At 43.7% G+C, this 14,433-nt stretch overlaps 2 pseudogenes; one reads left to right on the forward strand and one right to left on the reverse strand.

Annotated features, from left to right (window-relative positions):
• Positions 1-405: 405 nt before the first annotated feature.
• On the forward strand, positions 406-5,905 carry LOC138987135 (testis-specific Y-encoded protein 1-like; annotated as a pseudogene).
• A 7,013-nt stretch (positions 5,906-12,918) lies between these two features.
• LOC138987136 (zinc finger protein 280B-like) lies at positions 12,919-14,428 on the reverse strand (annotated as a pseudogene).
• Positions 14,429-14,433: the final 5 nt, after the last annotated feature.

Raw genomic sequence — 14,433 nt, forward strand, 5'->3', positions numbered from 1 at the left:
ACTAATTAGGGCCAGCAGCTCGAGAGTGGCTCACAGCCTAGGGCCCCGCCTATTTGGCTGATCTCCCCAGGGCCCGTTCACCATGTCCTGTGCTGTCCACCAACCCATTCTTCAGCCTCAGGCCACCCCTCACACACCAGCTCCCACCTCCCTACCATCACCCTCACTCCCTGCCCCCAAAGAGCTAGTGGATCCCACAGGATTACTGCAGCCTGAGCCACATTTGTGCACCACTTGTGCTATTCTGACCCATTCCTTCGTATCTGCCCCAACCTGGGTTCATGACCAGGGCCAAGAGGAGCGTGAGAGGCGGTCAGAGGAATGCGGGAGTGTCCTGGGACCCTGGACCATCTTAGTTGTAAGCCCTGGTGCTCAGGGTGCTGGGGCCCATGGCCTGCCATCCTGATGCTTTGCGTGGCTGGGACCTTGGAGCCACTAGTTGTAGTGCCAGGCAAAGAGGCCACCCTCTTCAGTTGGAGGCGGTGGACGACAGTGAGCCCCTGGTGGACGGAGATGCAGCGGGGATCGGGTGGGGGTTCCAGCTGCCTGCAGAAGACATCATGGAGGAGGTGGAGGTTGTGGCAGATGAAGAGCAGCAATAGGGGTCCTCCCAGGAGCTGAAGAGAAGATGGTGGAGGAGCATAGCCAGGAAAGGCCCAGGAGATCGACTGAGCTTCCAGGGCAAGATGCACTGCAGGCACTGGCCGCCCTGAAGGTGGAACTGAGGTCTAAGCATGAGGAAAACTGTAGGGCCTACTTTTGGTTCATGCGCAAGAACCATCAGAGGAGGAAGCCTGACTTGGCTCGGAGGAGTGCCATCATCCAGGGCATCCCTTTCTTCTGGGCCATAGCTGTATCCTTTCTGCTGCCCTTGGAGTCCGCTGCTCAGGAGGAGGAGGAGGTACAGGAACATTTTCCCTCCTCCTTACCCTGGCAGGTACAGTTGCAGAGCCATCCATGGTCCCCCTGCAAGGTGATCTTCTCCTTTCAGGAGCACCCCTACTTCTTGAGCACGGTGATCACTAAGTATAGTTACCTTGACATCGTTTGTACAACATGGCTCCCGGGGTGAAGAGTGTGCATGTACAAGGGTGTGGATGGTCCACCTGTGGGATCCGCACCCATCTCCCCTGTCTTCTGCAGGGTATAGGGCAAGTCATTCCACTCCTGTCGACTGATTCTGGGGCTTTGAACAGGGAACACCCAGCCATAGGCTGGACACCAGGAGCCTTAACTTTCTCAGCTGGTTGTCAGGCCAAAACTGCCTAGAATCGAACAGGATTGCTGAGGTGTGGTGGTTTGAGACCTGCACAGTTAACGATTGATTATGGAATTCTTGGTTGCTGCCTCACCCTGCTCATTTTGCCAGCAGATCATCAGTAAAGATGAGTGGGATGATCCCCTGAAGTAGTACCCTGGGGAGGAAGGTTCTTCCATGAGCGTAACTGACAGAAACATATGTGGAGAGGAGGTGTGGAGGTGGGCCCTGAAGGGACAGTTGTGTAGTATCTAGGACACTGTCCCTTCCCAAATAGGGATACTCAGACTCATGCAAGCTGGCTGTGGAGCCTGAATTTAGGTCGTGCATGTGCAGGTGACCTCCTGAGACTGTGGATCTGGGGATTTGGTGTGTCCATGAGTGAAGCAAGTGTACCTCAAATCAGCTGTGGTTGCAGTGCCAAAGTCCAGGTGATACTATTGGAGGGTGAATTAAGTATCTTTTTTCAGAATCATCCTTCCATGTGTCCTGCCATTCCCTGGCTCCTGTTACTCACTGAGTTTTAGATTGCTTGGGCACTTCACTCCTTCCCCTTCCCCTGGGAAGGCATATCGTTGAAAGGGTGTCCACTCCAGGGTCCCAGTGCACCTGTGTGCTGACTTTGGGATCTTCTGGGAATTTCCACATTCATCACTCGGCATCTCACCACCACCACACATGCTGCACTGGAAGCAGCTTCAAGCTGCCTTGGGAAAATACAGAAGAGTTCAGGGAAGGTGGACAGTGAGCCCCAAGGGCAGGACATGGTGCCTACTGTCACCATCTCTGACATTGCAGGACTCGGTCGTGTTAACCTTCTGAAACACCTGTGTACCTTGTTTGTGTTTGTGTCCCCGTGCTAAGCATGTGTGTGTATACATGCATGTGCTTGTGTAGGCTGTGTTTGTGTGTGTGGGGGGGGTGTGTGTGGGTGTGTGTGGGTGTGTCTGGCCCAGGGCAGATGCAGAGATGAAGGCTACAGGAGACGAGGTGCTGAGCAACCGTAAGAGGAGGCACGATCATCCCCAGTCTGAAGGTGGTTTGTCGCTGGATCTCTGCAGTGACGCTGTCCAGGATGGGAACGAGGAAAGTATGGCTAGTGATAACTCCCGACCGTGGCTCCAGATATCTGAAATTAGGCCAATTACAAAACACACTCACCATTTCTACTATATTGTTGGGTGTGTTTGGACTAGGAAGAGGGGGTGCATGGTCTGAGGATTCACAAAGGGCCATCAGGTAAGGTGGGGCTTTGAAACCACTGCCTGTGGGGCCTTCAGTCTGGGGGGCCGTGGCCGGCCTGTTGAAATGGTGGACATGGCTATGGCAAGACCCAGGATGGCGAGGATGCTAAGGTCCTGCCGAGTTGAGCAGAGCCCTGAAGGAGAAAGAGGCAGATTGCCTGCTTAACTGGAGACTTGTTTCACACACGTGAGAAGGAGAACTGGGAAGGTCCTGGGCCAGTGCTACCCAGGAGCAGCCCATCAGCCAGCACACTCCCTCCCTGAGGGTGGCACAAACTGTGACACAAAACGTGAGACATGCTAAAGTAAGCTGTACCTGCAAAACCACAGGCATCCTAGGAGAGACAGGGTGTGAGTGTGACATGCCTACAGGCACTTCTAGCCTGCCTCCCTGGCAGTGCAGAAGGGCAAGGAAAGCGCAGGTGGGTGTATGTGTCTGACCCTCTGCCCTGTGAGGGAGGAAACGGGGAGGGAGCAAGGAAAGTGAGCTAATTGCATGTCCCAAGGGACCTCAGGAGAGTGGGATACAGGGAAGCCCCTGGGGGCAGTTAGAGGCCTGCTGGTTTTTAGGGTCCAGGGTCTAGGCAATAGCTGTCCTACCAAAGATACCCCATGGTGTGTACTATGAATCCTGACGTGAATTCCTTCTTTCCTCTGGGGTCTTGCCCCTGTTTTGGGGGGCCTGAGGGGCAATAGTGTGTGTCTGCATCTGAGAGAGGATTCTGGCAGTCTTGCTGGAGCAAAATCTCTGATTTTGTCATAGGGGATCTGCACCAGGTGACACTCAGAAGGAAGCTGCCTTCCAGGTGACCATCTTGGATGCCCCTGGGCCCAACTGGGGACTGGCTTCCTTGGCACGTGGGCTGTGTAGGCAAGCAGAGATGCATGCCTGTAGGGAGTCCTGCCTGGGCCTAATGAGAGCAACTGAGAGTCTTGGCATTTAGCAAATCACTGTGGCTTGGGTGGTTCAAGCCCTCTTGGTGCATTTGAGATAGAAAGCTTCTTTCTTCCCAAGGGAGGCATTAGCTGTGATCCCAGAAAGGGAAGGTTTTCCAGGGCATCATCTGTTTGGGAACTCCGTGGGCATGGGTAGTGTTAAACAGAAGGGAAGACGTGTAGCGATGCCACCTTACTTTTATGGCCTCAGGTTCCATTCTTTGTATCGGAAGAGACCCTGTATCCATGACCACCTTCTTCACAACATTGCATCACACCCAGGCCTATCACAGTCTCTTGGGGCTCTTGGAGGCTCAGGCATCTCTTTGGCCTTTTCCTGCTACACGGACATAGCACTTGGGGGCACAGGTATACAGGTGCAAACAGAAAGCCACACAGATAGGAAGAACAGAGGGCCTCAATCACAATGTTGTGGGCCATAGGGGGTGGTAAGCTAGCAAGAGGGCCACAACATTGACAAGGAATGACCTAGGTAGGTGCACACCAAAAAAGCGGTTCTCCAAGCCAGCTGAGCCCAGAGGTCCTTGTTTTCTGGTCCCCTGAAGGAATGCACAGGCAATGGATCAGGCCAACATAGAGACTGGTACTGTGAAGCAGTCCAAGGTGATGGGAGAATGCAGAACACAGGCGCATGTCATACAGCTGTTCACGGCGAGTGCTGCAGGTCGATCCCTGTCACTAGCAAATGCCAAGATTTTGTAACCTTTGAGGATAAGTCACAGAGTTAGATGGAGAAGGCAATGGCACCCAACTCCAGTTCTTTTGCCTGGGAATTCCCATGGATGGAGGGGCCTGTTAGGTTGCAGTCCTTGGGGTCGTGAAGAGTCGGACACGACTGAGCAACTTCTCTTTCAATTTTCACTTTCATGCATTGGAGAAGGAAATGGCAACCCACTCCAGTGTTCTTGCCTGGAGAATTCCAGGAACTGGGGAGCCTGGTGGGCTGCCGTCTATGGGGTCACACAGAGTTGGACATGACTGAAGTGACTTAGCAGCAGTAGCAGCACAGAGTTAGAAATGCAACGTGACATGATTAATTAGCAAGTGAAAGAAAACAACCAGGACAAAGAAAGTTGGGTTCTTACCAAAATTCATGTTCCTGGAGAAGAAAGCTTGTATTTCTGCATATGTCCAAGTTTCCTCTCAGGGATGTTACTGTGTACACATGCACGTGTGCACATAGAAGTCCCTGCCAGTACGCTTGTGAGTATGAGCTGTCGGAATTGACATAGCCAGGTGATGGAAGTTGGATAGCGAAAACATGAAGGTCTTAGGGAAAGTTACATAGACTCTGGCCAGCAGAAGCACTAAAGCCAGGGAATCAATCCCCGTTATCTCACTGAGCAAACACGTTTTAAATGGAATCACAGTGGTGCACCCCGGGTGCCTGGCAGAAAGGAGAGGCTGAGGGGGGGGGGGGAAGCCTGGAGAGTGGGCAGAGGAAAGGCCACTACACCTGCAGTTCATGAAAAGTAGAGAATGTACCTAATGACCTGGAAGGAGAAACTATCTTATTTGTTGAGATATCTAGCTAAGGAGAATTCCAGCCAAACAGCCAAAAGTGCTTCCTGGTTTCTTCTTGCTTCCTATAGTAAAATATGAAGGGACAATAAATAAATAAATAAGAGAAGGCCTATTAAAAAATAAGACAGAACTTGCTGATTTGGAAATTTTCCAGTCTTTTAAGATGATGGAAGATGCTAAAATTAATGGCTCTCAAGCAAGGTCATAACAAGGCATTGAGATGAGATGGTCTAAATATAACATTTACATCACCTACAGGTCATTCTTCTTATTATTTTTTTTTAATAAAGGTTGTCTAAAGATGAGTGTGACTGTAAAATTCTTTTTTAAGCCTCAGAAAGCTGGAAGGGGATACTTCATGGCATTATTTAGGCAGGCCAATGCCCTCCAAAGAGTTTAGGGGTGTCACTCAGAAATCATTACAGTCACAAAGTAAGATTTCTACCAAGTTTCAGGGTGTTATCCCTCAGCTATCTCAGCAGAAAACCAAGACAGAGGAGGACTTTTTATGAAAACATGTGTGATTGTGGCTTTGGAGTGGGGTGCTTTTCCATGAACACCAGTAAGATTATCAGGAAACACACCAAGTTTTTAAGATAACATATTTAAGTTCAGCTTGGACTGAAAGGACTAGAAATAGTACAAAATAAGAGAGCTCTGGACTTCGACCTTCGACAAGCAGGAAGCAGGCTAGGGAGACTGTTCCACTGTAACCATATACTACCCACCTTTCATACAATGGAATCATGTCAGAGGGCAGAATTTAAAATTCAGAGACTGAAGCCTAGGATGTTTCCAGGACTTAAATCCTAATCAAAGGACTGCCAACAAGAACCTGTGGGATTTCAGAACTGCTACTATTGACTCCCACTCCCCTCCCCTTTCTGGAACAGGAGTGTCTATAAAGGTTATCTATGCCTGACCCAGCACTGTATGTTGGCTGTGAAAGTGAGCAGATTAACTCATCTCTTTTGTTAACAGATCATCAGGTCTAGAGGAATTACACTTGTATAATTTGATCTGATGTGTTGGAGAAGACTTGAGAGTCTCATGGACTACAAGGAGATCAAACCAGGCAATCCTAAAGTAAATCAGTCCTGCATATTCATTGGAAGGACTGATGGTGAAGCTGCAGTTCCAATACTTTGGCTACCTGATGCGAAGAACTGACCCATTGGAAAAGACCCTAATGGGGGAAATATTGAATGCAGGAGAAGGGGACGGCGGAGGATGTGATGGTTGGATGGCATCACCAACTAATGGCCTTGAGTTTGAGCAAGCTCCTGGAGTTGATGGTGGACAGGGAAGCCTGGCGTGCTGCAGTTCTTCGGGTCACAAAGAGTAGAACACAACTGAGTGACTTAATACTTGAGATATTGCACAAGTGGACCCTGATCCATACCTGAAATTGACTTAGATACAAGGTCCTGAACTTCAAGTTAATGTTATAATGGATAAATGATTTGAAAGCATTGGCAGGAAAATGCATTTTGGACATACAAGTACGTAAACAATTTTGTGGCCATGTGTGTACCACATAGTTTTAAAGTATGTCCACAAGTCCTTTCTTTCAAGGGTGGACCTTTATACTCCCCTTCACATGTGGGCTGGACTTAGTGGCTCACTTCTAATGTTAGAATATTGTAGAAATGAAAATGAAGTGTCTGAGACTAGGTCATAAAAGGCACTGCAGCCTCCTTGCTCATCCTCTTGGATCACTTACTCTAGAAGCCAGCTTAGTCATATCTTGAGTACACTCATGTAACCCAGTAGAGAGGCCCATGTGAAAGAACTGAGGCTTTCTCCCAACAGCCAGCAAGGAAACTGGTTTCAACAGTTATATGAGTAAGCCATCTTGGAAGGAAATCCACCAGCCCGTGTCAAGGCTTCAGATGATGACAATCTAATGAAACCCTGAGCCAGAACACTCAACTGAATTACTCCTGGATTCCTTTCAGCAGCAGTATGAGATAATATTAAGCTGTTGGTTTGGGGTAATTTGTTATGTAGCAGTAGTTCATTAATGCACTGCCAACTTTGGGCCATGTCTTTATCCCAGGGCACCTGCCCATTTAGTCCAATATAAGCCAGAATCTGCTAGTTCAGTTTAGAAAACATACCTCACCCTTGATCTGACCACCCTCAGTATCAGATCAAATTCCTTATCACTCACTTCAATATCTTATCAGCCTTGCCTAGCCTCAGCAATGATCCTCTCAGTTGAGCCAGAATCCACCCTCACCCTTATGGCCCTCTTAATAAGTTTCCATTCACTGACACCCACTCTGTTGTTGTTGTTCATTGCAGTCTCCTAGTCTCTATTTGCAATCCCATGGACCCACCCTGTTCCATAGCTATAAATCCTAGTTGTGTCCCTACTGGAGTCAGACTTAAGCTCAATCTCTCTCCCTGTATTATAAGACCCCGCTGTAGTACTCTTACTTTGAATAAAGTTTTTCTTACCACTTTTCGTAAGTGTTATGTGTAATTTTTTAACATTTCCAAGTTCTGTTAGTAGGGATTATTCTCAAAGGAATATTTTTATACCTTTACTTTTTATACTATATTCATTTGGGGGAACACATTTTTAGAATTAAAACATTTCATGTTTTTACCATACAAACAGAAAATAGCTTTTAAAATACATTTATATATCCTAAAAAAATGTTATAATCTGAAAAGGATGTGTAAATAGACATGCCAGTGTATATACAAACATACCCTCAGAGCTCCAAGGAAAACTTAATTCTCAGTAAACTATAAATTAAAACATTAAGCCTGCAAAGAGTGAAATCTTTGGAATTAACTTGCCAAAAAAATCGTAGAGAATGAAATATTAGTTTAAAAATGTATACATAAAAATATTTGGGATTTAGACAAAATTTGCTATTTAATAAAGTTAAGTCAAGCCCTAAAACATCTATTAAAAAAAAAAAAAGAAAGCAAGACTCTGCATCACGTAATAACCTATATTGAAAAGAAACCTAAAAAAGAATAGATACGTATCTGTATAATTAAATAGCTGTGATATACATCTGAAACACAACATTGTAAATCAAATATATTTCCATAAAAATTTGTAAAGAAAGCTTTTAAAATACAAGGTTATAAGGAAAAAATCGTAAAGAAAGTAGAAGGTATATATGAATTGAAACAAAAATAGAAAACAACAAATATAAAGCTTGTTGGGATAATAAAACAAGAGCTGCTTCTTGGAAAAAGAAAATCAGAAACACTGATACAACTGTGGCAATCTAATAAGGGGAAGAGGAGGTTAATTCCAATACTAGAAATGAGAAATGGAATGCGGTTCTGAAAGGATAATGTTCAAGTCTGAGTGGAATTACTTTTGTTTCAGGAAAGATCCAGTCAAGCAAAAACCTGGGGAAAGAAAGGGAAGGAAAGAAAGAGGAAGAGAGTCAGGGGAAGAAAGGAAGAAAAGGAAAGGAAGGGAGAAAGAAAGAAAAGGAAATGTCTCAACAGATGTTGTAAACTCTCCAATAAAACAATTCTCTTTAAAATCTAAAAACAGAAATAGAAATTCATTAAGCCATATCCTCATTGCATTTGATGGTACTAAGAACAAGAAAACCCATTTACACATTACTGTTTAGAATTTCTGGCCAACACAATAAGATTATTAAAAAAAATAGAAATAGAAATATGCCATGTTATTTGTAAAAATATGAACAGCAGAAATATTTTTTAAAAAAACATCTTATTTCTATAAATAGTAATTTTACTTAGAATGTTTTGGCAACATTAATAAAACAATAAAATTTACCTGAAAGAACAAGCAAAGTAGACAAGGAAATTCACAAAGGGCAATAACAAAATAGTGATCTTGACAGATATTCAATACATTTGTAAACAAAACAAAATGTCATTGCCTGAAAAAAATACAGAGGTATCAACAGAAAAACAGAGGAAGCTCCTGAAAGAACTCAACTCACTATTAACTATATTTTATTTGCAGGCACAGAAACGACTCAAGTTAATTCTAAGAAGCAAAGCCCTGATGTTATTATCTCTTCTCAGTTTGTGTGTGTGTGTGTGTGAAAAGTAGGAAATTAGGCTGGAGAGGGAAGAAGAGGGTATAGACTTTAAGTGCCTTTAAGGAGGAGGAAATGGAGGGGGTTGAGGATTTCACTGTGTGATTTGAACAGCACTGGTGAAGCTCAAACAAGGGAGGTAGCAAGCCATGCAGGCCTAGGGGAAAAGCATTTCCAGAAGAACAACAGTTGCAAAGTCTTTGGATCGGGAAGAAATGGAATTTGCTTGAGGAAAAGCAAGGCCAGTGTTCTCAAAAACAGGGCACCAGTGGGGAAAATAGTAGAGTAGAATGACAGAGAATGGAAGAGAGGAAGTAGTCAGGGACCATATCACTGGGACCTTTTTATTTGGCAATAGATACAACTTGTACTCCTTAGGAGCATACTTCGGAGCAAACAACAGTAACTGTGTTCAAAATACTAAGCAACAATAAAAACATATAAATAAAACATTGCGTATTTTTACTATATAAATAGAAGAAAGGAGATAAGAATGCAATAGTCTGCACATTTATTCATACATAGAGTTTTCACCTGAGACCAGAAACACACACACACACACACACTTTATACACCTAAAAGTGGTTTAAGCTGACACTTTGCAAAGTGCTTTGGCCCAAGCAAATTAACTGGAAAGGCCTAGTAATATACTCAAAGTGCAAATCAATCAATCAAGCATTGAGTAAAGAAATACAATCTACTTGTATTTGAATTTACACTCAGGAAATTACCTAAAATGGAGAAAATAGACTTACTACAGCTTAGTCATCTGTAGTCCTTCCTCTTCCATTCTGAGACGGATGCTAACATCTTGGTGATTACCACTTTCCAGCATTTTGTGAAAGCTTAGAGCATTTAAGTAAATTGTGGAGGGTGGGGGGAATAGTGGGAAGAGACAAAGAGGAGGAGAAAGGAAGAGGCAACAGAGAGATTTCTTCTGGCATAGGTATACAACCAGGATCCCAGGTTCCTTGAATGGTGCACAGAGATTGCTCGGTACCTGTGCCAGAAGTGGAGAAGATATGGTATTCAACTCCAGGAGGAGACTCAAGTCCAGGAACTCACAGAGGAAGCCAAGTGTGCTGATGTTCAGGAACCTGCAGAGGTCCAGCGCCGGCTGATCCAGGGTATTCGAAGGAGAGACAGCTTAGGTGACCTATTCAAATGTTAATTAGAGATATAAAGAGTAATAGAATGAGGATAGCTCAGTAGGAAAATTCAGTGGAGAAAAGAAGCTGAGTAGCTTGGTTTACGCGGAAAATCAATATAACCCGTGACACTAGGTTAGCTCTGACCACGGAGGCCGCAGGCGCCCTCTGGAATAGCAGAAGGTGCCCCACCTTAGACACCTTCTCGAGTGGGTCTTAAAAGCCCAGGCAAATAAATGGTCACAGAGGATATCTGCGCTCCAGATGGAGACTCAGCTGGAAGTTAAGGAGTAAAATGACATGGGGAGACCAAGCTCTGGTGAGCAAGGCCCATAGCTTTATTTTCAACAGGGGCTTTTATAACCTAAGCTACACATAGAGGATAATAGGGGATGCAAAGTCAGCAATTTTTGATCCTTATCAAAAGCCAGGGTTTCTTTTCTGCAAATTTATCATATACAAATGGTTTATGTGATTTACATCATCTTCTGGCCAGAAGGCCTATTAACATTTTATGGCTCTTGACAAAGACTTATGAACCATAAGACTTTTCTTCTCTAAGAGTAATTATTTTAAGGTTTGGCGCCATCTTCTGAAGATAAAATTGCATTCCCATAGGGCGGATGTGTAATGGGTTTACAACAAAGGAAAGAATTTATTACCTTAAGGGTCTAAAGTTACTAACACCAAGGCCACTACTTATTTTTTCTACATACCAACTATTAATTAATACATATTCAAGGATACAATACTGGGGATGTGAAATCTTGGCAACAAACATTGGCTCATCAATGAAATCCTTTACTAGTTTATTCTGACACTTTCTAACTCTCTGAGAGGTTCTAAGCTATTTGAATATCTTAAGCTTCCTGTGCCTCTCGAGGCTAGGAGACTGTAAACAATAGTATTCATAGCTGTAGGAGTCCAGGTAAACTTGTCAGGCGAATTAGAGAGCCATCTGAGGGGTTCGGGTTTAAACACTCCTAATTGCCCAGGAACTTTATTAATTGGAGCTGTAAGTTAACTGTTTGACAGAGAGAGCGAGATAGTGGTAGGGGACAGCCCCCAGTAAAGTCAGAGGTGAGAGCACAAAGCAATAAGGAAGGCAGACTCTGGGTTTTGGGGGGTAGATGCTCGAGAATATCCGGGGGGACTCCTGAGGCTCAATCCCACCTTTGCGTATGCCGAGCCTCCTTCCTCATGACCTTTGTCATGAGTGGAATGCCTCACCAGCTCCCGGCAGGAACCAATACTTAGAGGGTACCCCGCAGGTCTGTGAAAGAGCCCTTGGAGACCGCAAGAAAAAAAGGTTTCCACAAGTATAATCACAGACTAGATAGTTGCATAGAGTAGAGGAAGGATAATAACTCTATGACCTGATAATTACTGAAATAAATGAGACAATTCCTGCACATCAGACTGTGTCAAGTAAGACTGAAAATCAGTATTAGTTTGATAAAATGGGAAATTACACACACAAAGAATTAGCTGTTAACTGCAATACATTCGTGTTCAAGGCAAGATAAGATACAAAACTGAAATCTTCACATATTCAACTAGGGTAAGATACATGTAACTGGAAAAGGTAAGGAAAAGTTATATAGAGGGTTTAATCAACCTGGACCCTTTGTATCCACTACATTTACTATTCTCAGACAACTCCATTGTAGCTTAAGGGTAAGAGAATTAAAATTAGTCCAATTCATAAACTGAACAGATTTCCTGTGTTTGATCCTTTTCAGTTAAAACTATGGGTCCAGTACAAATCAAACTGGATGTCAAGGCTTTTTTACTTGGGAATCTTAACTTGCTTTACTACTATGACTGAGACAGATATGGCTACTTCACTGTGACTAAAGGCTAGCCAAATGGGAAAGGGGATGGAATGAATCAAATTCCCTTTTTGATCACTCAACAGGAGGTCCACAGGCACCAGGCCTCATTCTATTAACTATCTCTGCTTCTCCAACTGCAGTCAATGATAACACAGGGCCTGCTTGATGCTTGCAGGGGCCTCTCACCAAACACAGGCATTTTAACGGGTGGCTTCCTTGAGATGTCCCTGGGCTAAGTAAAAACACTCTGAGACAGTGTTCCTTCTGCCTTGGCTCCATGCCTGGAGTGAATGCATACCTCTTCCTCAACTGGGACAAGAAGCCACAGCTCTCCACTGACTAAATCCCGTGTCTGGTCCAAACTCACATCATAGCTTCTCCATCAACTTCTCCATACCAGGCTTTTGGAGCCAGGTTATCTTAGATCAGCACAACTAGGCACTTCAGAGAGTTCAGCAGCACAAGGGACCATACCATAACAAAGCCATTCCAATCTGGCTATATAGTTAATACTGAGATGTTCAAGGCATGAAAACAGTTGAAAATTACGTTGCTAAAACACTCTACAGATTATATGTATAGTAGAGCTTTCGAACTTACAAATAACATGAAATATCAAAATAGGTTGTTACTTTTCCTTTCTCCACCTCTCTCGTTTTCTCTTTCTCTCACACACACACGCACACATACTTTTTTAGTGTTAAGACAATTGTTTGAAAAACAGGTAATGTATTTTAAAATAACATCTCAATATTCAAACAAAACTATACTTCATGTATTTAAAACAAAAACACATAAATTATGCATTGGTTTCTCTACATTTATTACTGAATAATGCTATAATTGAATTTTTTGTTTTTAATGGAGTTTATAACTTTGAAATACTTGCTTCAGACTTACTTAAAGTGGAATTAACTGGGTTTTTTTTGACCTCCTACTTTTAGATTTGGGGGGTGATGGTTCAGAATCAGATGCGTTCACAGTAATGGATGCTACTTCCAACAATCCTGGTTGAAGGGGTTCCAGTGATACCTGAATAACAACTTTTGTTTCCGGAGGTAATCCTTCTAGCTGCTTAGGCTTCTTAAACATTTGATGACACTGGGTCTTGTGCTCCCTTTTCTCTTTACAAGTTAAAAACTGTAGCCGACATTTGGAACACTGGTGAAAACTCTTTGCCTAGTGCCATCTATATTGACATATGTATAGTGTTGCAGTTTTAAAAATTTGGAGACAAAAGGGGCAAAGTAAATTCTTAATGTTACCATGGTATGCTCTGATATGTGCATCCACATCTGCAAAGAATGATGATCTGTAACTGCAAACCTGGCATACATAGGGCATCACCAGGCTTATGATTGTCTTTCATGTGCTGTAAGGGAAACTGATCTGCCTCAAAGGACAATCCACAGATTTTACAGACTGTGCAGGGCTCCTGGGAAGTGTGGACACTTTCAATGTGACACTGCAGCTGGAAGGGTGTAGGAAACTGGCGGTGGCAGTGCTGGCAGGTGGTGTGGTATTTCCAGCTGTCACATCTCAGCCTCTCAAGTTCCAAATGGTGCTTCATGTGATTCATAAACTCAACATTTTTTAGAACCTTCAAGCAGCTGTGGCATTTAAAGACTGTGTGAGTTTTCGGTTCTGGCTGCCCATCTCCTATATGCTGTCCATAGTAGAAGTCACGAAGTAACACAATCAGATTGCCTTCTGTGGGATCAGCAAACTTATTTTGACTTGATACACTTGGAAAGTCAGTTTTTGTCAATACATTTACCCCTAAAGGACTTACAGGCTTGCAATGAACATTGGCCTTTGGAAAAGCTGTTGGACAAGGTTCTCCACTCTGAACATGGCTTAATGAGTTATGAACACTGTCTGGTGTGCTTTGCTGAGTAGTCACTGTATGAAAAGTACCTGAAAGGGACAAAGCTAAAGAATGTTCTCCTATAATTCCATCACTGAGTTTGGGCCTTTGGGGACTTGTGCTATTTGTTTCAGAAGTGGAAAGTCGCTTTGATACATGAGGACTTTTATTCATAGCTCCTGCAGAAACTCCTGTTTCTACTAGATGCTGCAATGAACTTGTGAAGGTAATCAAAGGAGAACATAATTCTGAAAAGCTATTAGGCACTATTTATGGTGAAATATTTTTATAATCTGCTTTGGACAAAGGCTCAATAATAATAGGACTATCTGTTGATCTTGATTCAGAGACAGAAACTGGCAAGACAGTCTTTGCTTCTGATGTAGGAGTCACGTGACTAACAGGCTGTAATTTCTGAGCATTGTCTTTCCTGAAGTGACCATACCTATTTCTCCTTGAACAAGAACCTGGGGTAACTCTGTTCAGTATGTTTGAAACGACTGGTTTTGAATTTGAGGTCATCCCAACAAAGATCACATCATCATCTT

This window comes from Bos mutus, unplaced genomic scaffold, assembly GCF_027580195.1.
Source record: "Bos mutus isolate GX-2022 unplaced genomic scaffold, NWIPB_WYAK_1.1 CTG788, whole genome shotgun sequence".
NCBI lineage: Eukaryota > Metazoa > Chordata > Mammalia > Artiodactyla > Bovidae > Bos > Bos mutus.